The 20,655-nt window shown below is 38.9% G+C and overlaps 1 long non-coding RNA gene across 1 annotated transcript; it reads right to left on the bottom strand.

The window, feature by feature from the left end:
• Positions 1 to 19,562: 19,562 nt before the first annotated feature.
• On the bottom strand, positions 19,563 to 20,647 carry LOC102079276 (uncharacterized). Its single transcript, XR_266225.2, has 2 exons — positions 20,514 to 20,647; positions 19,563 to 20,055 (listed from the first exon to the last, which is right to left on the bottom strand). It is a non-coding gene; the product is annotated as an uncharacterized LOC102079276 (long non-coding RNA).
• Positions 20,648 to 20,655: the final 8 nt, after the last annotated feature.

Genomic DNA, 20,655 nt, shown 5'->3' on the forward strand with positions numbered 1-20,655 from the left:
CTCGAACCGGTAACCTTCCGATTACAAGGCGAACTCCAAACTCTTGAGCCACAATCGCCAAAATGTGCTTGACAGCGTGGGAAAATGAAGTGACGTAAAGCTGATATTAGCCTCCAAACACATAGGAAGCAGACAGATGTAGGACTACAGATCTTCCTTACTAAATGTACACGTAACCTTCGTTTATTGAAACATGTGCAAACATACATGTAAATACAGCATATAAGGCAAAAACAGGGTTTGCACAATTCTACTGAGCTTAAAAGTCGATATCTGGTGTGACCACCTTTATTCTTCAGCACAGTCTGAACTCTCTTTGGCAGCTTTCTTGTCATGTCTTTAAGTAGTCTTCAGGAATAGTTCTCCAGGCTTCTTGAAGAACATTCAAAGCTCTTCTTTGGATGTTTCTGCCTTTTGTTCTGTTCTCTGTCAACATGATCCCACACTGCTTCAATGATGTTGAGGTCCGGGCTCTGGGGAGGCCAATCCATGACTGATAGTGTTCCACTGTGTGTTTTTCTATACAGATATGATTTTACTGCACTGGCAGTGTGTTTGGGATCATTATCATCATGAAAAATAAAGCCGCTGCCAATCAGATGCTTTTCAGATGGTATTGCATGGTGAATGAAAATCTGATGGTACTTTTCTGCATTCACAATTCATCAGGTTTGACAAGATCTCCAACACCATTCATTGAAATGCAGCCCATGACAGAGCCTCCACCGTGTTTTACAGATGGCTGTAGACACTCACTGTCTCCTGACCTCCTCCAAACATATTGATGACAATTTAAAGCAAATAAAATGTCAAATTTTTAGTCATCACTTCATAAAACCAGTACTTGTTTCCATACCTCAGCCTTTTCTCCCTGTTTCAGCTCCTTAAGAATAGCTTCCTCTTCCACTGAGACCATTCCTGATGGGGCTTCAGTGAACAGCAGATGGATCATCTGAAAGGCCAGTTGTATCTCCCAGGTCCTAGCTACATTAATATTGGAAGTAAAATAATATGAGTATTTTTTTTCACTTTGTCTGCACACCTAAACAGAAGAAATCAGTACAGTCTGGGTTTAACATGGGTGGTAAGAATCACAGCTCACAATAATCTCTATCCTCCACTAAACTGCTGAGTATTTTAATACCGCAAGTATAGACCTAGTTTGCTTTGCAGGACGTTTCACAACTTCACATCATATATTGCTCAAATATCTGATTTTAAAAATGAGGACATTACAGGTAAGCATCAAATGTCCATTTATCAAATGTCCCTGAGCAGTCTTTGCCTTTACACATAACCTTTCTTCTTCCTTCCTGTCCTTTCTTATCTTTCTCCATCTCTGAGTGAAGTAAGCTTTTTTCTGTCCCTGTGAAATACAGCTGCTGCACCTTGAGATAGCAGTCACGCAAACCGTTTGTGTTTGCTGATATTTGTTGAGCTGATAGAAACAATTGAAATTATCTGCCACTTAAAAACGTTCCTCTTCTATAGCGCTAGATGCTAAAGTACCACGACCATAACCTACGGACATCCACACTCAATTAGGTCCACTTTAACTCCTGAACATGGCACTATACATGCCTCCATTTAGGCTCAAATCAGTTTGATGTTTGAAGGTGCGCAGTGATTTGAAATAAGATCCCTCAGATGTGTTAAACCTAAAGTAACAAGCCCATTTTAAGGTGTGACAAGTAGAAAGTACAGATATTTGTGTGGAAATGTAGGAAGTAAAAAAATAACATAAATACTTATACAGAAGTACAGATACTCGAAAATTCTAAGTTCAGTAACAGAGTATTTGCACTTTGTTACTTCCCACTTCTGATCCAGAGCAATCATCCAATCTTTAAGGAACATCAAACTGAATTAAGAAGTTGATGTTATAATCAGACTCACAGTATAAGAGATGTGAAAGTTAAAAATCCATATTTTTCTTTTGCATTTGTCACAGAGCTGATCCTGCGGTCCTCTTTGTTTCAGTCAGTATAGCCGGCATCCTGAGCGATTTGACTCTAGAGGCCACTCTGGTCAGCCGCTCTGAAGGCCAGGAAGACTGAATAATGTGCGGCTCTCAATTCGATCCACGTCCCTGCCACAGCATTTCAAAAGACACTTAATTTCATACTTGTTTACGGCTCTCTCTGGAGATCTAAAGTTCAAAATCGCATGCATTTTTAATTCCAAATTAAGCCAGAGAAGAAGAAGAAGGAGGAGGTGGAAAGAAAATATTCCATGTTCACTTCACCACATTTTGACAAACATGACCTCCCCTCGCTGGGGTGGAGGGATTATGTGGAACAAAAGTTGGCCCAGTCGCCGTACTAGGGCTTAAGGCTATTGGGGCGACAGATTAGAATATCTTTCACCCTCTCAAAGAGATAAGACAGACACGACCATCAGAAAACGGTGCAAAACATAATGAACCCGTGATCTCCCTCCACCAAGAGCACATGTGAAGTTGAGATTCATAAATCTTCAAAACAGTAATGCAGATTTGTGGATTTTTTTCCCCTCCACTGCTTATGCGTCTCCTAATGCTTAAAACATGATCTCGGTTATCAAAGGTTGGAGAAATCTTCCTGTTCATTGTCTTTTACTCGGAGTCCCAGCCACATCTATCTGCTCGCCTGTTTTTGTTGCTGTATTCCATTTCTTATTATCCCAGATAATTACAAATATGTCAGATGTGTCACCGTGTGACGTCCGCTGACGCCGGCAAGTCGGCGGGCGGTGTGGCTCAAATGACGCCGTGATAGATCTCACCCTCTCCCGCTCTCAATTAGCTCCCGGTGCTCCAGGTTAATGGAACTTTTGATTGGGGAAAACTCTGGATTTCCTGGATGCCCAGTTTCCTTGTAGATGGAACGTATGAGGGGGGCTGACCCCGTCCTTATCTGCTGTTGCAGAAAGACGAGTTACTCTGCTGCTCTTAAGTGTGATTTCCACTGTGGAGGAGCACCTAAATGCACCCAGCATCACTGACTTTTTAGTTGGTTTCCTCTGCATTTTATGCTACAGCTCCACTATGGAAAACAGTGCCTGGAGGCCGTAATTGTGTGGAATAAATTCTAGTTTCACATCTTCAAGATCACCTACCCTCTTTAAGGCAACCTTGTTGTATCAATATGATGTTAAAATGACAAAAAGATGGAGTGAGTCTCCTGTCAGTTTGTCTGCAATAACATGCAATCTGTAATAAAACAGTGATTTACTGTAATAAATTGGTAAAACTGACATCTACATACACAAAAAGTCATACTACAGAGAAATTCACATTATCACTGACTAATAACCAGAATACAGCCAGCTGAGCCAAGGCCCGTGAAGATTAACTGCACTTACTGGTGCAGCAACATGCTGGCAATCTGCCTGTTTATAAATCAGATGGCAAAATTATTTGCAAACCTTTCCTAATCTGTCTCAGAGTGATTGCAGCTAATCTGAGCTTATTTAGAGACATGGTTGCCTTGCATCAGGTGACCTTTGCAATCACCTTGCGATCAAAAGTGACATCCTCAACTTCTGTTTGTCCAACTGCGGTCGTGGCAAAAACAAAATACAGCCTCTGTCAATTCTAAGGTTTTATTTGTCAGAACATAAAAAAATGTGTTTCTCACCACATTTAAAAATATTTAAATGCAAATTTCAGATGAGCAAAATTGAGTCAAAAAGCAGAAGAAATGTGAAAAACTAAGCACATCCTATGATTCAAGAGCTTGCAGAACCACCGTTAGCAGGAGCAACTTGCAGTAATCATTTTCTGTATGACTTTATCAGTCTCACATTGTTGTGGAGGAATTTCAGACCACTCTTTTTTACAGCGTCGCTTTGGTCCATTGAGGTTCATGCACAGCTCTCTTAAGGTCCCACCTCAGCATTTCAGTCAGGTTGAGGTCTGGACTTTGACTGGGCCATTACATTATCTTAATTCTTTTCCTTTTGGCCATTCTGTTATAGATTTTCTGCTGTGCTTCAGATCATTGTCCTGCTGCACGACCCAGTTCACCACCATGTTTAACTGTTGTTATGAGGTGTTTGTCCTGACATGCTGTGTGGTTTTCAGTAAAACATGTTCAGAGATCTTCACTTTGGTGTTCTCGAAGACTTGTTGTCTCTTAACCTGTAACTGTAAAGCCTTAGAAAGAGGGTTTACTTTTTACCCTGACTGTATTTGAATCAACCCTGTTTTGGGGGACTGATTGAAATACAGGGAATCAATGTTATCACTAGACAACCAGTTTTTCTTAGTCATAAGAGAAAGTGCCATCCTTTTCTTTACGCTAGTGTAACCGAGGCATTACTTCTGTCTTTATAATGAAATCAAGCTGGGTGTACACTCCAAAAACTACATGTAAGCCATCTTAGGTAAAGCAGTAAATCTCAGAGCTTCTACATTATAGTCAGATGTAACAAACTTGCTGTCTGAGCTGATAGCTTCACTAACTGCACTGAAGAGTGGTTACTGTAATTGCATTGCAGTTTTAGAGTAAGCAATTGGTACTGCAGAAGCTGCCACCATTATTTTTTTCTTCTTTTGTTTCTCTTTACTATATTTGAGTTTGGCTTCACAGATTCTTTCATTCTAGTTTTTTCCAGTATTTGAGTATTTATGAGGCTACTGTACGTCTTTGGGTCATTCTAGCATTGTAGAGATGGATGCAACCAGTGTGACATCACCCACTGAGTTGAGCATTTTTCACCATCTTGGTGTTTTGAGAGATCTGACTTTTTGACTCTTGGAATGACCATAATTTGCACAAGGCCTTCATTAAATATCCGAAATGGCACTACTCTTAGGTTTCCCCAAAACGACCAAAAAATAACATAAAATGCTTCCACCAAAGTACATTAATGAGTTGTTTTTAGGATATTTTTATTTTATGATCCTGAGTGACCATTTAACTCTAAACACAGAGTTTAGAGGGTAAAATATGGATTCCAGTGTGTCCCAGCTTCGCCAAATGACCAGCAGAGAGAGGAAAACCTCAGCCTCACACTGTTTCCTCTCCTCGGCGGTTGGGCAGGGAGGTCAGCGAGATTACCGGACTCGCAGTCAGCCTCGCGTTCAACATCCCTTTGCACAAACCACCTCCGGCCAAACAAAACCCGCTATCAGAGGATGACACGAAACACCAGCCCGCCGGGCATCCTCCTCCTCCTCCTGCTCCTTTTCTTCCTCCTTCCTCCACTGCTCTGGAGCAAACGCATCAGTGAGTTTCACTGCAGCTTGTTTGCGGCCATGTTGGAGGCAAGGTGACAAGAGCAGTACAAGAGAAACATTCCTGTAATTTCCAGAAAGAGCTTAAGGTGGAACTGTTCTCCAAGGAGGGGGAAAGCTGCCACCTCTCTTTCTTCATCCCCTCAGTTTACCTAACCTGCCAACAAAACAGGGGGAGATTTACCCACAAACACACACACATAGACAGACACACAAACACACGCAGCTCTCCCGAGGAATGGCTGGCGAGCAGGGAAGAAATGCGCCCTGACAATCTCCCCTTCCCTCCGGCAGCTGGATGCCAGAAACGAGCGCTGTTTCTTCCGAGAGATCTTTTACCGAAGATGCCAGGGATTAAGAAAGAAACGACTGCAGGACACTGCTGTGTCACCTAGCATTAAACAGTCCTAAACTCTCCGGTTATGAGATACTCTGCGCAAAATAGGTCAGGCTGGGCGAAATCATAAGGGAAAAGCAGAGGTTTAGATTTCTTTTCTGTCTTTTTTTTGCTTTCCTTCAAGCCCTGCAGCCTCTGGACTTTTGTCTCGGTGGATGGTGAATTCACACACGCACATGCATGCTGCACACTGGCAAACGACACGATAAACAAATCACTTTCCTTCGATTTTAAACGCAGAGGAGCCGAATAAGTTTAATAAGTTTTATGTAAATTAATGAAAAGACTCTGGACTGAAGCCTTAAAAGATCACAGTGTTTTTCAGAATCACTGTAAACGTTAAATTTAAAGTTTTGAAGATGATTATTTGTCATCCAGAATGTTTTTGAGCATTTAAACAGTTTGGTGTCAGAATTTAAAAAGATGAGTAAAGATGACTGAAGGATAAACTTTTTTTAAGTGTAAAATTTTAAATATTTGACATATTTACAGGTTTTATCATTCAAAACTAAAGATCGTGTCTAAACTGGGATCTTCTGATGCAGAAAAGAAAACACCACAAATCCTTGGATTTGATTAGAAGTGGTTCATCCATTAAGTCGTTTCAATTTTAAGGTTTAAAAGGCTGTAGTTGGCAATTTGTTCATTATGTCAAAAGTGTTGTATTTTCTTACTTGCTGCTGAACCCCATTTGAAATGGACAAGTTGCTCTATTTTCTTTTAAAATATCAGCTACAACTTTTATTTCAGTTTCAGAATTTGAAAGGAAAATCTGTGCCCTGTAATACCTGCAGCAGTGGAATAACACAAAATCCCTCTACTGGATATTCTTTAAAATCTTTTGTGTGTAAAACTCCAGAAAATATTTAATAATGTGCGCTGCAGTCTCCTGCAATACAAATTAATCCTGTCACAAATCTGACCAACCACAGAGAATCGAAAACGATGAAGTAGGACAAGAAAAAAAACATATTTGTTTTTTTGTTTTGTTATTAAAATTGCATATGTAAATTTGCTTCTTTGATTTTTACATTTAATTCATGTGTAATAACCACAGATTTGGCCCTTCTATCAATATATACCCTAGTCTATTTCCCGAACACGAGTTTGAAAAAAGAAGTCTGCTTTCATTAACACGAAATGTTCTTCATATCTGTGAGTACGAAATACATTTTTTTTCAGTGGTTTAGAAAGAAGGAAGGTATCAACATGGCAAACCTGAAAACAAAGCTTTCAAAGATAAGGCAAATGCTGTGTTTTTTTACAAAATGTGATCTTTTTCTATTATTTTTAATGACTGACCCTAAGGAAGTCATTTTTAATGCCTAAATCTCACCAAGCAACATATTTTGGATTAACAATTTATTTAAAAATCATACAAATAATCCACAAACCAGTTTTAATGACCGGCGCCAGTCCCAAACCCAGATCAATTAGGAGAAGTGCGTCAAGAACAGTGTCTGGCATAAAATAAAACAAACATGCAGATCATAAAGACTTAAAATCGTATAAATGATGTGTGGAAAGTGGATTGAAGGACTCGAGCTTGTGTCAGTGGTATAAAAGCTGAAATAACTTACTTTACTGCCGCTGCTCCAACAGTTAAATGTGGACTTTTTTGCCTTTTAATTAATGAGAAAAGACTGATGAAAGATCATATTTTATATGTTGAGAAACATAACAAAACAATAACTGTATGCATTAAATATTGTGATTATATGAGGCCAGGTTGCATTTTAGGTTCAGGTTAAACTTACCAAATTTATGACGACATGTTCAAATGTCTTTTACCTTTTTATATACTGCCTTTACATGATGGTATATTGTGACCTATAAGACCAGACACTTGTTAAAACAGCCGTATGGTGGACTGCTTGTAAAAATGCAATCAAAAAGGTGCTATTTTGCTCAACTAAGTGTAAGGAAAGTGAGCCAAGTCGATGGAATTTTGTTGATTTATTTTTTGAGAACTTTACATGGACAAAATTAAATGTAAACATTATATCTTACAGTGTATTGATTGATGTATGTAAGACCTAAAGAATACCATTTGAGATGACAGGAAAGCATAAAATGATATGTGCTTGGCCCATTGCTTAAATCAATCAGTTTTAAACATACTGTCAGGTCACGTGTCCTGTTGATGGCTGGATTTTCAGCTTTTACAAGTAACACTTGAGGTTTAAAAGTTTGATCTTCATCTTTCACCTGCTGATTTGTCAGATAGAGACGCATCAGTCTGGATGTTTTTCAGTGCACATTTTTATTCGATATTTTAAAAAATGAAGAAAAATGAAGAACAATGGTTTTAGGATGCTCTAAAAAAATTTTTAGATAAAACCATCCATTGTTGTTCTTTGTGGCTCTTTAAAGTAGCTTGTGGTCTTTGTTTTTTAAAAGAAAAGCAGCCCGAAGTTTCCTCTTTGCGTTCGGCCCACTTTGAATAATTCAGCGTCTGCCTGGTCGGATGCAAACAAACGGAATAAAACATAGATAGTTATCAGGCCTAAATATGAACAAACAGCATCTAAAAGCATTAAGGAAACAGAGTGTTGGGGCTTTGGAGCGACAGATGAGGACAGTGTGTTTGACTGTCTGGACGAAGCTTCCCCCACTGCATCTACTTCACCTCCCACTAATGATGTGAGGCCTGTCAGATACATGCAGCCAAATTACATTCAGGGCTACAAAGCCTTCGTCCGAGGTTTTCTCTCTGTGTGCAACACCCTGCAAAACAATAACTGGGATTCAGCAGCTGCAAATTGCACTAAAATTTCCCAGTCTCTTTCTGTGAATTATTAATGAGAGCCAAACCAAAAAAGACAAAAAAAAAAGAGTGAGACAGAGAAGAAGGGAGGGGGCGATATCTACAGCATGCCCGAGCGGTGGAGAATGCTATAAAGCTGTAATTATGCCAGAGAATGAGAAATGGAACAAAGTTGTTGAAGCCAGAAAAAGGCGACGCAGAAACTGAAACTAAGAGCTGGAAATTTAGAGCTCAGGGGGTGAAAAGAAAAGTAGTTTTATTACATATGCAAAGAGCCAAAGCAGCAGGATCGACACACAATTAAAACCCGGCACGAACAACAGCATTTGCATCCGTCAGACTTTTCGATGAAGAATGTAAAGTGTAGAAAGAGGTCAAAATATACAGAATCTCCCATAACTGCAAACAGTCCGTGTCCACTTTTTAGTGACGCAGAAGGAGTTTGAAAGCGCTCCCGAGACTGAAGCGTCGGATGATCAAAGCAAAAGAAGCAAAACACCATTTTGGTGACTTAAATACAGCAACTAGCAAAGTGTGTAGAACGGGATGAGTAAAACTGACGACTTTAACACACAAAAAAAGAGTCAAACTCAAAAATTGTGATTCTAATAATTAGAAATTTAAGAGAAAAGTTGAGTGAAGCAGTAAGTTTGACCTGATAAATAATAAATTGTGATAGAAAAGTGAATACAAAAATAAATAAAATAAATGTATCAATTGTATTTATTTTATTTTGCAGATATGAAAATGACATTTAACATTTGAATTCTCTGATTTTCTATAAGGAAAAAAATACAGTTTTAAGAAAGCAGTGTAAATACCATACATTTTTTTGTGCAGCTCTTTTCCGTATATATCCTCACAAACATAAATTGGTTTTCAGTTTTATTGGTGTGTATGGCTTTAAACATGATTTAAAGCAACACTGGAAAAAAAACAAGATAAATTAAATAAAGCTACTATTCAAACTCTCTTATCTCCATCAGAAGGTCTGTGTTTTTTCTTTTACCTATCACGCCACATCTCCTGTCATGAGCTATCATTTTATAGCATAAAATATTCATAAAAATAGCACAAGTGAGGTGCTTGTTCCCTCCTTTAGCCTGTAAAAATAAAAAATGCTAAAGGGTGTTATGGATTTTTGCTTCTTCACACTCTGGAGCAGCTACTGCGTTGTTGTATTTGTATTTCCAGTCTAAAAGTGTAAACTAGCTAGCTAGCTGTAAACTAGCTACACTAGCTAGCCTGTGTTGCTAATAGCCCTTAATTATGCTAATTGACTTTAATGTTTTCTAGAGTTAGCACACTCTCTTTAATCATAATTAAACTCTGGTTAAGAATCACCAAAATCATCAAACTTCTATATATGACATAAGTTAAGTTTTAAAATGTGAAGATATCCAACAGCGCTAACGTTACTGTTAAAAAGCTCTGCACCATCAAAGGAATGCAAAACACCTAGAAAACCACAAATATCTTATAACTGGTTTCTTTATTGAAAATCCGCAGGATTTGTCCCATAACATTTAACTTTGGAAATCCAAAACTTTCAACTTCTTATTTTCAGAACTACCAGCCTGCCATGCTAATACTAGTACAGATTAATGCTAAGTTGTTGTTTAGCACTAAGTGATGTTAACCATCTCTTTCTGAATTGAGTCTTTGAAGATGGGTTCTTGAGAAATCTCCAAAGGTTGATTCTGTTCATCTGGACGTAGCGTTTTCAGTGGGAGAAACGTTTCGTGACTCATCCAAGTGACTTCTTCGGTCTCAGCTGACTGCAGGTTTCCCCAGTCTTATAAACAGTACATTTGCATAATGACTGAAACCAGCCCACTGAAGGAACAATGGGCTGGGAGGTCAGTTTCTTCATCATGAATATGCAAATTTTCATTCATTGTCCAGATGAATAGAATCAACCTTTGGAGATTTACTTACCTGGATGATTGAGAATGCATCAAGACGTTCTGGAGAAATCTTTCACACATTAATTTTTTATACTTTTATACCTAACGTCATATTTTACAGCAGGCGTACTAATTTTGAATCACACTTTGTTGCTACTTCATAAGGTACACCTGTTCAGCCGAATGCGGCATTGTTTTTGCTGCCAGACAAGCTAATCGAAGTTATTGAGAAACTGCTGGTCTACTGAGAATTTCCAGTACAGCCATCTTTTGGTTTACAGACAATGGTCTGTAAAAGAGTAAAACTACAGTGAGTGTCAATTCTCTAGGGTAAAAAAATGCCTTATTCAGAGGTCAGAGAACAGTAGCCAGACTGCTTTAAACTTATATGAAAGCGTCAGTAACTCAAATAAGCACTTGTCGAAACCGAGGTGCAGAAGAACATCTCTGTAGCAACAGAAGACCACAGCAGGTGGCACTCCTGTCAACGAAGAACACGAAAGAGAGGCTACAGTTCATACAGGCTAACCAAAACTGGACAATAGAAGACAGAAAGAATATTCCCTGATTCTCAATTTTTGATGCAACATTAAGATGGTAGATGGGTCAGAATTTGGTGTAAACAATATGAAAGCATGGATCCATCCTGCCTTGTATCAGTGGTTCAGGTTGATGCTGAGGGTATAATAGTGTGGGGGTTATTGCTACACTTTGGGCCCTTTAGTACCAACTAAGCAAAGTTTAAACCACAGCAATGTTGCTGACCAAGTAACATGGTGTCACAAGGCTTTCCACATTTAACATAATGTCACATTTCAAACATGAAAATGAGTTCACTGTACTCAAATGGCCTCCACAGTCACCAGATGTCAATGGTGGAACGGGAGATTCACATTATCGATGTGCAGCCGACAAATCTGCAGCAACTGTGTGCTGTCGTGTCAACATGGGCCAAAATCTCCAAGGAGTTTTTCCACCACCTTGTTGAATCTATGCCAAAGAATTAAGACAGATATAACTCTTAATTCTGTCTTAATTAATGAAGAAGCAAGTCAGGTCTGCAGGCAAAAACGGGTTCAAACCGGTACTAGTCTCTTTCTTTTAAAATACAGAAGCATTACAAAATAAACACAGTCTCTATGAGAATAACACAGTCTTATTTTTGAGCTTTAAAATGTTCAGATTTGCAGGCAATTAGCATTAGTTTGGGCCTTTTAAAAGTCGTGTTGTGCAGCATGAAAGCTGAACTCTCCTTGCATTGTGTTTGCATGAGCGCATCTCCACACACAAACAGACACGCTTGCTGTTTGGTCGTCTTTTGGCACATGTTTGAGAAAGTGCCAGCCAGAGTTACGTCTGCACAAACACACACACACACACATCTACACACAGGGTTCGACCGAGGGCCTGGCATGGATCCCCCACTCACAGGAGGCAGCGGCGTCCCTCAGGGATCCATAACCAACCAAATAGCTCTCAGAGAGAGAGAAAGAGCAGGAGCAGCTCGCTCACCCAGCTGGGCCTCAGCACTTTCTCACTCTGTCTGGGTGAGAGAGGAGGAGGAGGAGGATGGTGGACCAGATGACGCAGGCGACTCTTAGAATACAGTGGATGAAATGAGGTCGATCAGCTGATCTGTGGACAGAACATGGAGTCTCTACTGTATGGCGTTTGCACTATATGACGACTGTAACATCCATCCTTTGTTCTATTTGGTATTTGTTAATTGTATTAATAACAATGCTTCCAGGTACAGTCTTAAAGCCTCTTTATTGTCCCACTTTATTTGTATTGCTAGTCTCCCTGTTCCATAAATTGAGACTAGTTAACAAGCTTTAGTTCCTTCTTAAACCACAAGCACTAAAGTATGTTAAAAGGTTATCAAAGAGTTTTTTTCCTCTTTCTTTTTGTGGTCCTTCAATAGAATTCAACATTGTCTAGCAACCCCTGTGCTGATACACCTGTGTTTTCAGTCTAAAGGTGGAATCTAGTTTGCCTACTTTGCTAATAACAGCTCTGATTTATATTTTAGCACTACCTACCATTAACCATCTTCTTCTAATTTGAGTGTAACTTTATCAGGATAGGTTCTTGTGCTTTAAAAATGTGTTTCAAGTATAAAATCTCATACACGTAATATCAGCGCACCCTTAAAATCTAAAAGCATTTATTCCTTCATAATTTTAAAAAGTTTCAGGAAACTGCTGCACCATTAGGTTTGAATCTTCAGTCTAGAAATGGAAACTGTCTCATAAATTTTGCTATTATTAGATATATTTATGCTACAAGGCTTTTAGAGCAACCTAGCGTTACCTATCACTTTCTAGTATTAGGTTTACTGTCAGGAAGAGTATTTATTTTGAAGCGTCACCTCCTTTATACAGTTAAAGAGGTGCTATTACTTTTAAAATTGCTGTCCAGTAGAGTAATCTAGCTAGCCTGCTTTGTTAATAGTAGTGCTGATTTATACTTTAGCGCGACCTTAAGTATTTTTAAAACTTGTTTCAAGTATAAAATCTTTTACACTTAAAATCATCCAACCTTTAAAATGATACATTTTACTACAGAACTAGCATGCACATCAAAAAATCTAAACAAAGCTACATAGCACAGTAAGAAAACTTGGTGTTTGATTAATACTTAAATATATTTATTTAAAAAGAGTGGCTGGTGGCTTGTTCCTTTGAAACATTCAAAGGTCTGTAGAAATCATTGCGTTGTTTTTAGTCTAAAAGTAGTCACTGGCTAGTATACCTTACTAATATTAGCACAAATTTATGCTAGAAGATATTTAGCGCTACCTAGCATTAACTCTCTCATTCTGATTTTAGTTTAACTCTGTCAAGTGAAGTTATTGTATTTTAAAAATGTATTTGAAGTATCAGGTCTTATACACTTAATCAAAGAGGTGCAATTAAGTTTAAATTTTCAGTCTAACAGTGGAAGGTTGCGCGCAAACCTTAGCGCACATCTATGCTAGGTGATGCTTAGCACTACCGTGATATAACCAAATTGTTCTAATTTTTGTTTGACCTTTTTAAGAGACTTTATTGTTGATATTCAGCATCACTTTAAATGGCAGCTAGACCTTAAAAACTTTGAATTTGAAGGATTTTTTATTTTATCCCTTGCAGAATATAAATAACATTTTAAAAGGGCTTGGGTTGAGTTATTTTCAGACTGTTTAATGTTTTTTTAGCTAACCTAATTTCTTAAATTTTGCCATTGTTAATAAGAACATGTTTTTTATGACTTGCCTGGTTAAAGGTCACATTGATTCATTGTACTGTCATTTGGTACAAAGTGCTATAACATGAAAGTATAACCAAGCTCTGCTTCAACTTTAATTGATACCTCTTCAACACACTAAACATGTTTTAGTAAATAAAGCCATAACAGTTTTTTTTAACACTAGATTTTCAGATTAAGGGCCTTTAAATAAATTAAACAGGTAAAATAACCGAATGTAGGAAGCAGTGTTTAAAGACTGTAAGCCAATAAAAAGAAATGAAGCTTTCAGTTTGCTTTGAAAAAAAGTAAAATCCTCCTGAGTGAAGATGCCGAACCTGACTAATTTGTGTGTGTTTTTGGAGTCTGGCATATCAAAATCTCAGAATACCTCTGAGCTTTAGTAACACTTTGTGCCCCAGATGCAAATCCAGCCCAGTGACAGTCAACCTCACAGACATAAACATGTTTGGTATGTGAACATACCAAAGTCCCTGATGTATTAGGGTTTGTGCAGTTGTCTACCTCCTTTATTTACCCAGTCACAGGATTTAATGTTCCTGGGGGTTTCAGCTAGTCATCACTATTCTCCAAACTAAATATCTTTGGAAGGGTGTCTGCAAACTTTTTTGTCATATAACGTAAGTAAGTTAATTAATAAATGCCTTTGGAAGGTTGCTGTATATAGATTGCTGAGTTGAGGTATGTTGAGATTAAGATAAACAGTGCATAAATAGCAGTATAAACATAAAAGAATAAAGAAAACTGGCACTCGTTTTTCAAATCAAAATGATTTTAATGGCAGATTTAATTTTAATGCCGAGCCACTTGCTTCTTTCTGTCTTTTTTTTTTTAAAATCAAACAAGGACACCAGGGTTTAAAAGAAAGGACTGACCTCCACAGTCAGGCTTTCATTTCCTTTTAAGAGAAAGTGACTTTTAACAGTTCAAACTGAGCTGTTTCTGCAGCTTTTTTAATGGAGGCTACAGAGATCTGGACTCATGTGAAGTGTCTTTGTGAATCAAAATGTGATATTTGATCATTGTAATGTTATCTCCAGGAGTCTGAGGCTTCTGATATTGTTTTTATTACAGCTTGGTGTTTTTAACGTGAGAAAAATCAGAAAGTTAAAAAATCAGCAGCTCAAAGTTCAAAGCTTAAAAAGAAAAAGTGTTTTGTTATTTTGTTTTTTTAGGAAGGATAGAGCATCTTTAATAACCGAGTAAAGGTAACGGTTCTGAGACCAACAAGTTCCCTGTCATAAGCTCCAGCTGATCAGGGTCAAAGGTCACAATGAGCTGCTGTGAGACTCCACTTTGAAAAAGGTGGCTGCTGCTGCTGGTTAGAGTTGTGTGTTTCCTGGTGCTGTCCTGCCCTCTACTGGCTGCTTGGTGGAAGTGTTGCACATGAACTTCATAAGAAACTGCTGATTTAAAGCTGCATGTTTTTGCTTTCCTTCAGCACTTTATCGCAGCATTTTGCGTGTTTTTAATTCCGTTTTGTGTATTTTTGAATCATTCTTTCCTTTTCATACTGCTTGCTGTCCTCTTCAGAAACGTTTAGAAAAAAACAGCCGTTAAGAGGGTTAAAAGGGTCACTGCAAAACATGTAAACCTCCTTCACGCCCAGGATATGTGTCAGGATGTAAAAACTGTGGGAAAAGTTTTCAATCCATTTAGTTGATTTAAAGTAGCATTAACATATTACGAAATACTCCACATCTTAAACTATGTAAAATATATATTTGTGTAAAACTATGGTGAGAACAGGTAAAAGTGCTCATTTCTTGCACATATGTATAATTTATATATGTTTATATGCAAAATAAGCACCGTGCAGCTTTAGGTAATCGTAAAATGTTTAGTGTAATTTCCCAGTCAGATGTTACAGCAGCTGTTCCCCATTTCTGTGAGTGTAGCGGAGTAATATTCAAGTAAAAGCATCAGCACTGAAACGTTACTTTGGATCTTGATATTTGTAACACTTCAAAGATTTTTAAAAATTAAGAGGAAGAAAAACTTGATCTTGGTGAAACAACACTGTATGTGCTTCAGGAAGCTGTGGTCTTACCTTACAGCCAGCTAGCTGTACAGACTCCAGCTGTTAGTCTCCTTAATGAAAAGGCTCTTGCTATATGCCTTAATAGTGTCTGGTTGGACTTTAGAGATATTGTTCAAAAAGTTACTTTCAGCTGCCTGTGTAAACCACTAGATGTGCTCATATACATGCATTTCTTTTTCACTTTAACCTCAACTTTATAAAATGTGCTACAGGTATAAAAGCAAAGGTTCTTTTAGCTGCTGGACCTGACATCTGGATTTTTTATAATAAGCTTGAACCAAATATTTTTTATCTATCTGGGTACTCCAGCTTCCTCCCACAGTCCAAAGACATGCATGTTACGTTCACTGATGACTGTTGTTGTCTAGGGTGTACCTTGTGGGCTCCAGCCACGCAAGGTACAGCCAAGCTTAGCTGTGTAGTACAAAGCAATTCAGGGTGATTTACAGAGGCACAGAAAAAAACTAAGCAGCTGAGCTTTTTCTTTACAGCAGTTTAAATGATGATGACTTTAATAAGGACACTAATGCGAATAATATACAGCACATAGTTAACTCAGTATGTTGGTGTCTGCGGCTCCAGTGTTACTCTTTGCTCAACCCAAGTGGATTTAAAGGATCTCAGCGTCTGCTCATCTGTGTTGATCGTCCAGCTCAACCTGTTGTTCATGTGGATACTTGTACTTGTACTCCTCCACGGTTCCTGTAGCGGTCTTCTTTCTCCTGAGGTCGATCACCGTTTCTCAGAAGCAGATGATTCCTCCCAGACCACTCCATAAAAAATCATCCATTAATGCTCCTGCTCATCACCAGCTAATACAGTCTATCTCATATGCTTGTGTTGGTGTTTTTTGGTGTCCAAAAACAAGGGGGCGGTTAGGGTTGAGGGTTAGGATGCTAGTAAAGGTTACAGACCGTGTTACCTAATCTGTTATCTTATCTTTTAAGAGTATATCCCAGTCTTCTTTATTGCTTTACCTCTATGATGTGGCTACTGTATATTGCTAACTTAGAGAACACGAACAAATAGCTTTTCATGAAAGTTTCACGTTTTGCTCTGAGACAAGTTTGACAATTCACTCAAATCCTTACGTGAAAGCACCGTGCTATCACTGTTTTTATATTAATTCAAACTGCATGATCTTTTCTTATAAAACAAAAAAATCTACTGGAGTAAACAGAGAAAATCTTACAACAAAATACAGGCTTCAGACAGTAATAAAAACAGTTGTGTTCACTGTCACAAAACACGTGACTTTTTTTCGTGACTTTTTTTCGTGACTTTTTTTCGTGACTTTTTCATGTGTTCAAGACTGGTTTAAGTTTTTACTCTCAAATAAACCCCTTAATTAAAAGTACTGTGGTATCACTACTTTAACCAAACAGACATTGCTGAGTCTTCCATATTGATTTAAAGCTGGACTTTAAGTAAGTTTAATAATGTAGCACATTTAAGCACAACCGACACTGGCCTAAGCGCTGCAGCGCAAGTAAAACAATCAATGATAATACAATAACAGATGAAGATAATACAACTTTTTATCATAAAAATGATGATAAAAGGTAAAATAACAGTAGTAAAAAGAGATGAACTGGGGAAATTGATACAACAAACTGAAACTAACTAATGTTAAGGGATAATCCCAAACAGAAGTCTGCCAAGGTAAACAGAAAGACAGTGAGACAAAGTACTTAATCACATGTACATGGGTGAACGTCTCAAGTGAGAGTCACACAGTGTACCTTTTTATTCGTGCATTTATAGTCACTGGTGCCCACACAACAGGGCGGCGTATTTTCGCTCTTCTCAGAAAAATGACTATACAACAGTATGTGGCTATCTTACTGGAACATTCCGTTCCTCTCTTTATCAAGACATGTTACACAGGCGTGCTCTCCCGCCCAGCAGGCCGTCCAAGGACGAGCTTCCGGCAAGCAATATGAATCACAAACAACAATGCATTTAATAAAAATCTTTTTACAGTATTTGACTTTGACCTTCACTTTTAGCACCCAAGGTCAAAGCTGGCCTCGAAAATACTTTTTAAAAAACACAGTAATAGATCATATGAAAGGGCACGGAGGCGTCATCACGGTATAATAAAAACATCATAAATAAATCAAAGTTTTAGTACAGCCCTTGCCCCGTGTGCTCACTTTTAGTTGGAAACTGTTGCTTGAAATCTGAACTGAACCTCTGCCCTGCCACTCACATCTCCTCCTCCTTCCACTGCTTCCTCCAAGAGTTCAAGGTCGCCGTGTGGCTATTTCCAGCTCGTCTTGGCTTTGATCCGTGTCGCAAAATGACAAGGTAACGCAACTCGGGGGGTCAGCTGCGTTACAGGAACGTGTCCACGGATCGAGAGAGAGGAAATCAATCCTGCCTGACAGTGTCTTCAGGATACACTGACCTGACTGAACCATGGCGCACACACTCATGCTCGGATAAACGCGCGAGCTCACGCAGATGTACACAAACAAACACTCGCAGTTTAAATATAGCGCTGGCGCTCTCTCCAGCTGTCTGTCAGCGTGACACAGACGACCTCTGTCAGCTCCGGTTTGTCTGTCGTCTTGTAAAGGTGCATCGGAGAGACAAGGTGTCTGCACAACAAGTTGATCTCAGACTAACCGTGTCTGAAAAGATGTTTTCAGGGATGAAGTGTGTGTGTGTGTGTGTGTGTGTGGGGGGGGGACAAAACAGAACGGCTGGGATTTAATATAATTTCAGGCTCAGATTTAGAGACACTAAGCTTATTTCTTATACCAGGTTGATGATACCAGATGAACTGGTAACAGGGGACTATATGGTATTATTGTTGTTTATTTTTACCGCCTGATGTGACAAAACAACCATAGATTTATTCTGTCTTTCTACGTTCTTTATCTGTCTGTTGTCTTTTCATTTATCCTGTCACCTTGTCTTTGTTTCTTTTTCTTGCTTCTATCTTTCTCTCCTTTGTGTTTCTCTTTCACTTTCTCTTTTACATTCCTACACTTTCTTTTCTCTTTAGTTTTTATTTTACTTTGTGTCTTTATCGCTTTCATTTTGTCTTTGTTGCACTCGTGCTTTCTTTTTCTACTTTTCCATTGTTCTTTCTTCCTTTCTCTTTCCCCATATCTCTTTTTATCTCTTTTATTCTTTTTATCTTTTTCTCTCGTCTTTTTTCTACTTATTTTGTACATTTTTCACCTTTTATTTCTATTTTTTCTCCATTACTCTTTGTTCTTTTCTGATTCTTTTAACCTCCTTTTTTTTTCCTTTTTCATCTTTTTCACTTACTGCTTGTCCCTGCTTTTCTCATTTCTGTCCTTTCTTCATCTTTCTTGTATTCTTACTTTTTTTACTCTTTATGTTTGTCACGGCGGGGCGAATTACACACAGTAATTCGGCGTGCCCGTGTGGCGTGCTGGCTAGACCCAAAGTTTCGGAGCTCCTGACATGAAGGGAACGATGTCTGAGCGGCGAACAGGTGAGTGGCATCTCTCTTTTAAGCCCGGCCCCGTAATCAGCTGATCAGCCGCTGACAGGGCTGACAATGTTCTTGAACTTTCTTCCTTTCTTGTTCTTTTCACCTCTTTTCTCTTCCATCTATCCTTTTCCTTCTTTGTTTCTCTCTCTTTCTTTATTGTTTTTTCCTCCTGGCTGTTCTTACCTTCTTCTTCAATCAGTCTGCAACATGAGACCCTCCAACTCTCACATGTTCAATACATGGTAGTAAAAAATCTGCAGTAAACAGTCAGAGAGCAGCCTCGGGTCACCTGGTTGACAAACATTAAAGCCACCGACAGGTGAGGCAGACAGCTTCTTCTTATAATCCAATGTTCTGCTGGGAAACCTTGTGAAGGTCTTACTTTGACAGCTATACAAACTCCCCAACAGAGCATAAGAATCCTCAACCAAAATCTCCACCCTCCTGGTGCTACCCACTGCTGGCGACCCCCAGAGGTCCCATGTGGGGGTCTACACAATAAAAGGCTATATTTTGTTTTAGTTCTTTTTAACAGTCACACTTTAAAACAAAACCACACACAAGCGATCTTTCGTGATTAAAACAAATGCAGTGACTCTAATCTAGAAAGGTCTGTACAGACGTTACAATCAAAACATTGCTGAAGTCTGACAAGGTTGCACAACCACATCACGGAAAAGTGGTGCGAAAAGCCTTTCATTGTACCTTTGTACTTGCATTCCCACTCTCTACCTTTCCATTTTATTGCACACACACACACCCCATCAGCAGAGCTTCTGTTGTGTCTGGAGCCAAAACAATACCCGTGAGCAGCGGCCGCCATTCGACTCCCCTCACAGGTCGCCGAGCACTCCCTGCTAGCTAATTACAACAGGGTGCGTTTGTCTGTCTGCACCCCTCCCTCCTGCCTGAAAACACAGGGCATCTGCAGAGGACGGCGGGAGGGTTGCGCCAGGGTTGCGAGGGGGACGCATTTCTGACAAATGTGCCATCTCCATAATTAGCTGGAAAGCAACATATGAAACATTAAACACGCCGGGCGCTGACGACAATCAAAACATTTCATTTGTTGTCAATTATTCATTACTTTGAAGGTTCTGAAGGGGTCGTTAATATGGAAATAAGCTTGCGATGCTAACAAGGTTGTAGTATCTGATTCCAAATCATCTGAGCACAGAGCACCCCTTCCCTTGCTTCCTTTCTTTTTTCCTTTTTTTCTTTTCGGCTAATATTTTGCCTTTTTTTTTTTCTTGTCTCTATTGTGATTTCGTCTCTTATTCATGAAGCCTGCTCTTCAAACAAAACCCTTGAATAACAAGCTGCTTTTATCCACTTTAAACTCCATTTGATGGAATTCTTTGATAGCTCCGAGTTCAGCTCTGCCTCAAATGAAGTTAAACCACCCAAAACTAATCCAGTCCCATTTTTAAAATGTTTTTATTTCACCATTTTCATTCTTTACCTGACTCTATTAGTGGGTGCTTCCCCTCGGCGGCTGTCACAGCAGACCTGCCAAGAGAGCGGTCAGTAAAGTTCCCGTCTGTAGCTTTTCACGGTTTAGTTGCTCTACAATTAATTAATGGGATGAAAAAGTCCCACACAGC

Source organism: Oreochromis niloticus, linkage group LG23, assembly GCF_001858045.2.
Source record: "Oreochromis niloticus isolate F11D_XX linkage group LG23, O_niloticus_UMD_NMBU, whole genome shotgun sequence".
NCBI classification, from domain to species: Eukaryota; Metazoa; Chordata; class Actinopteri; order Cichliformes; family Cichlidae; genus Oreochromis; species Oreochromis niloticus.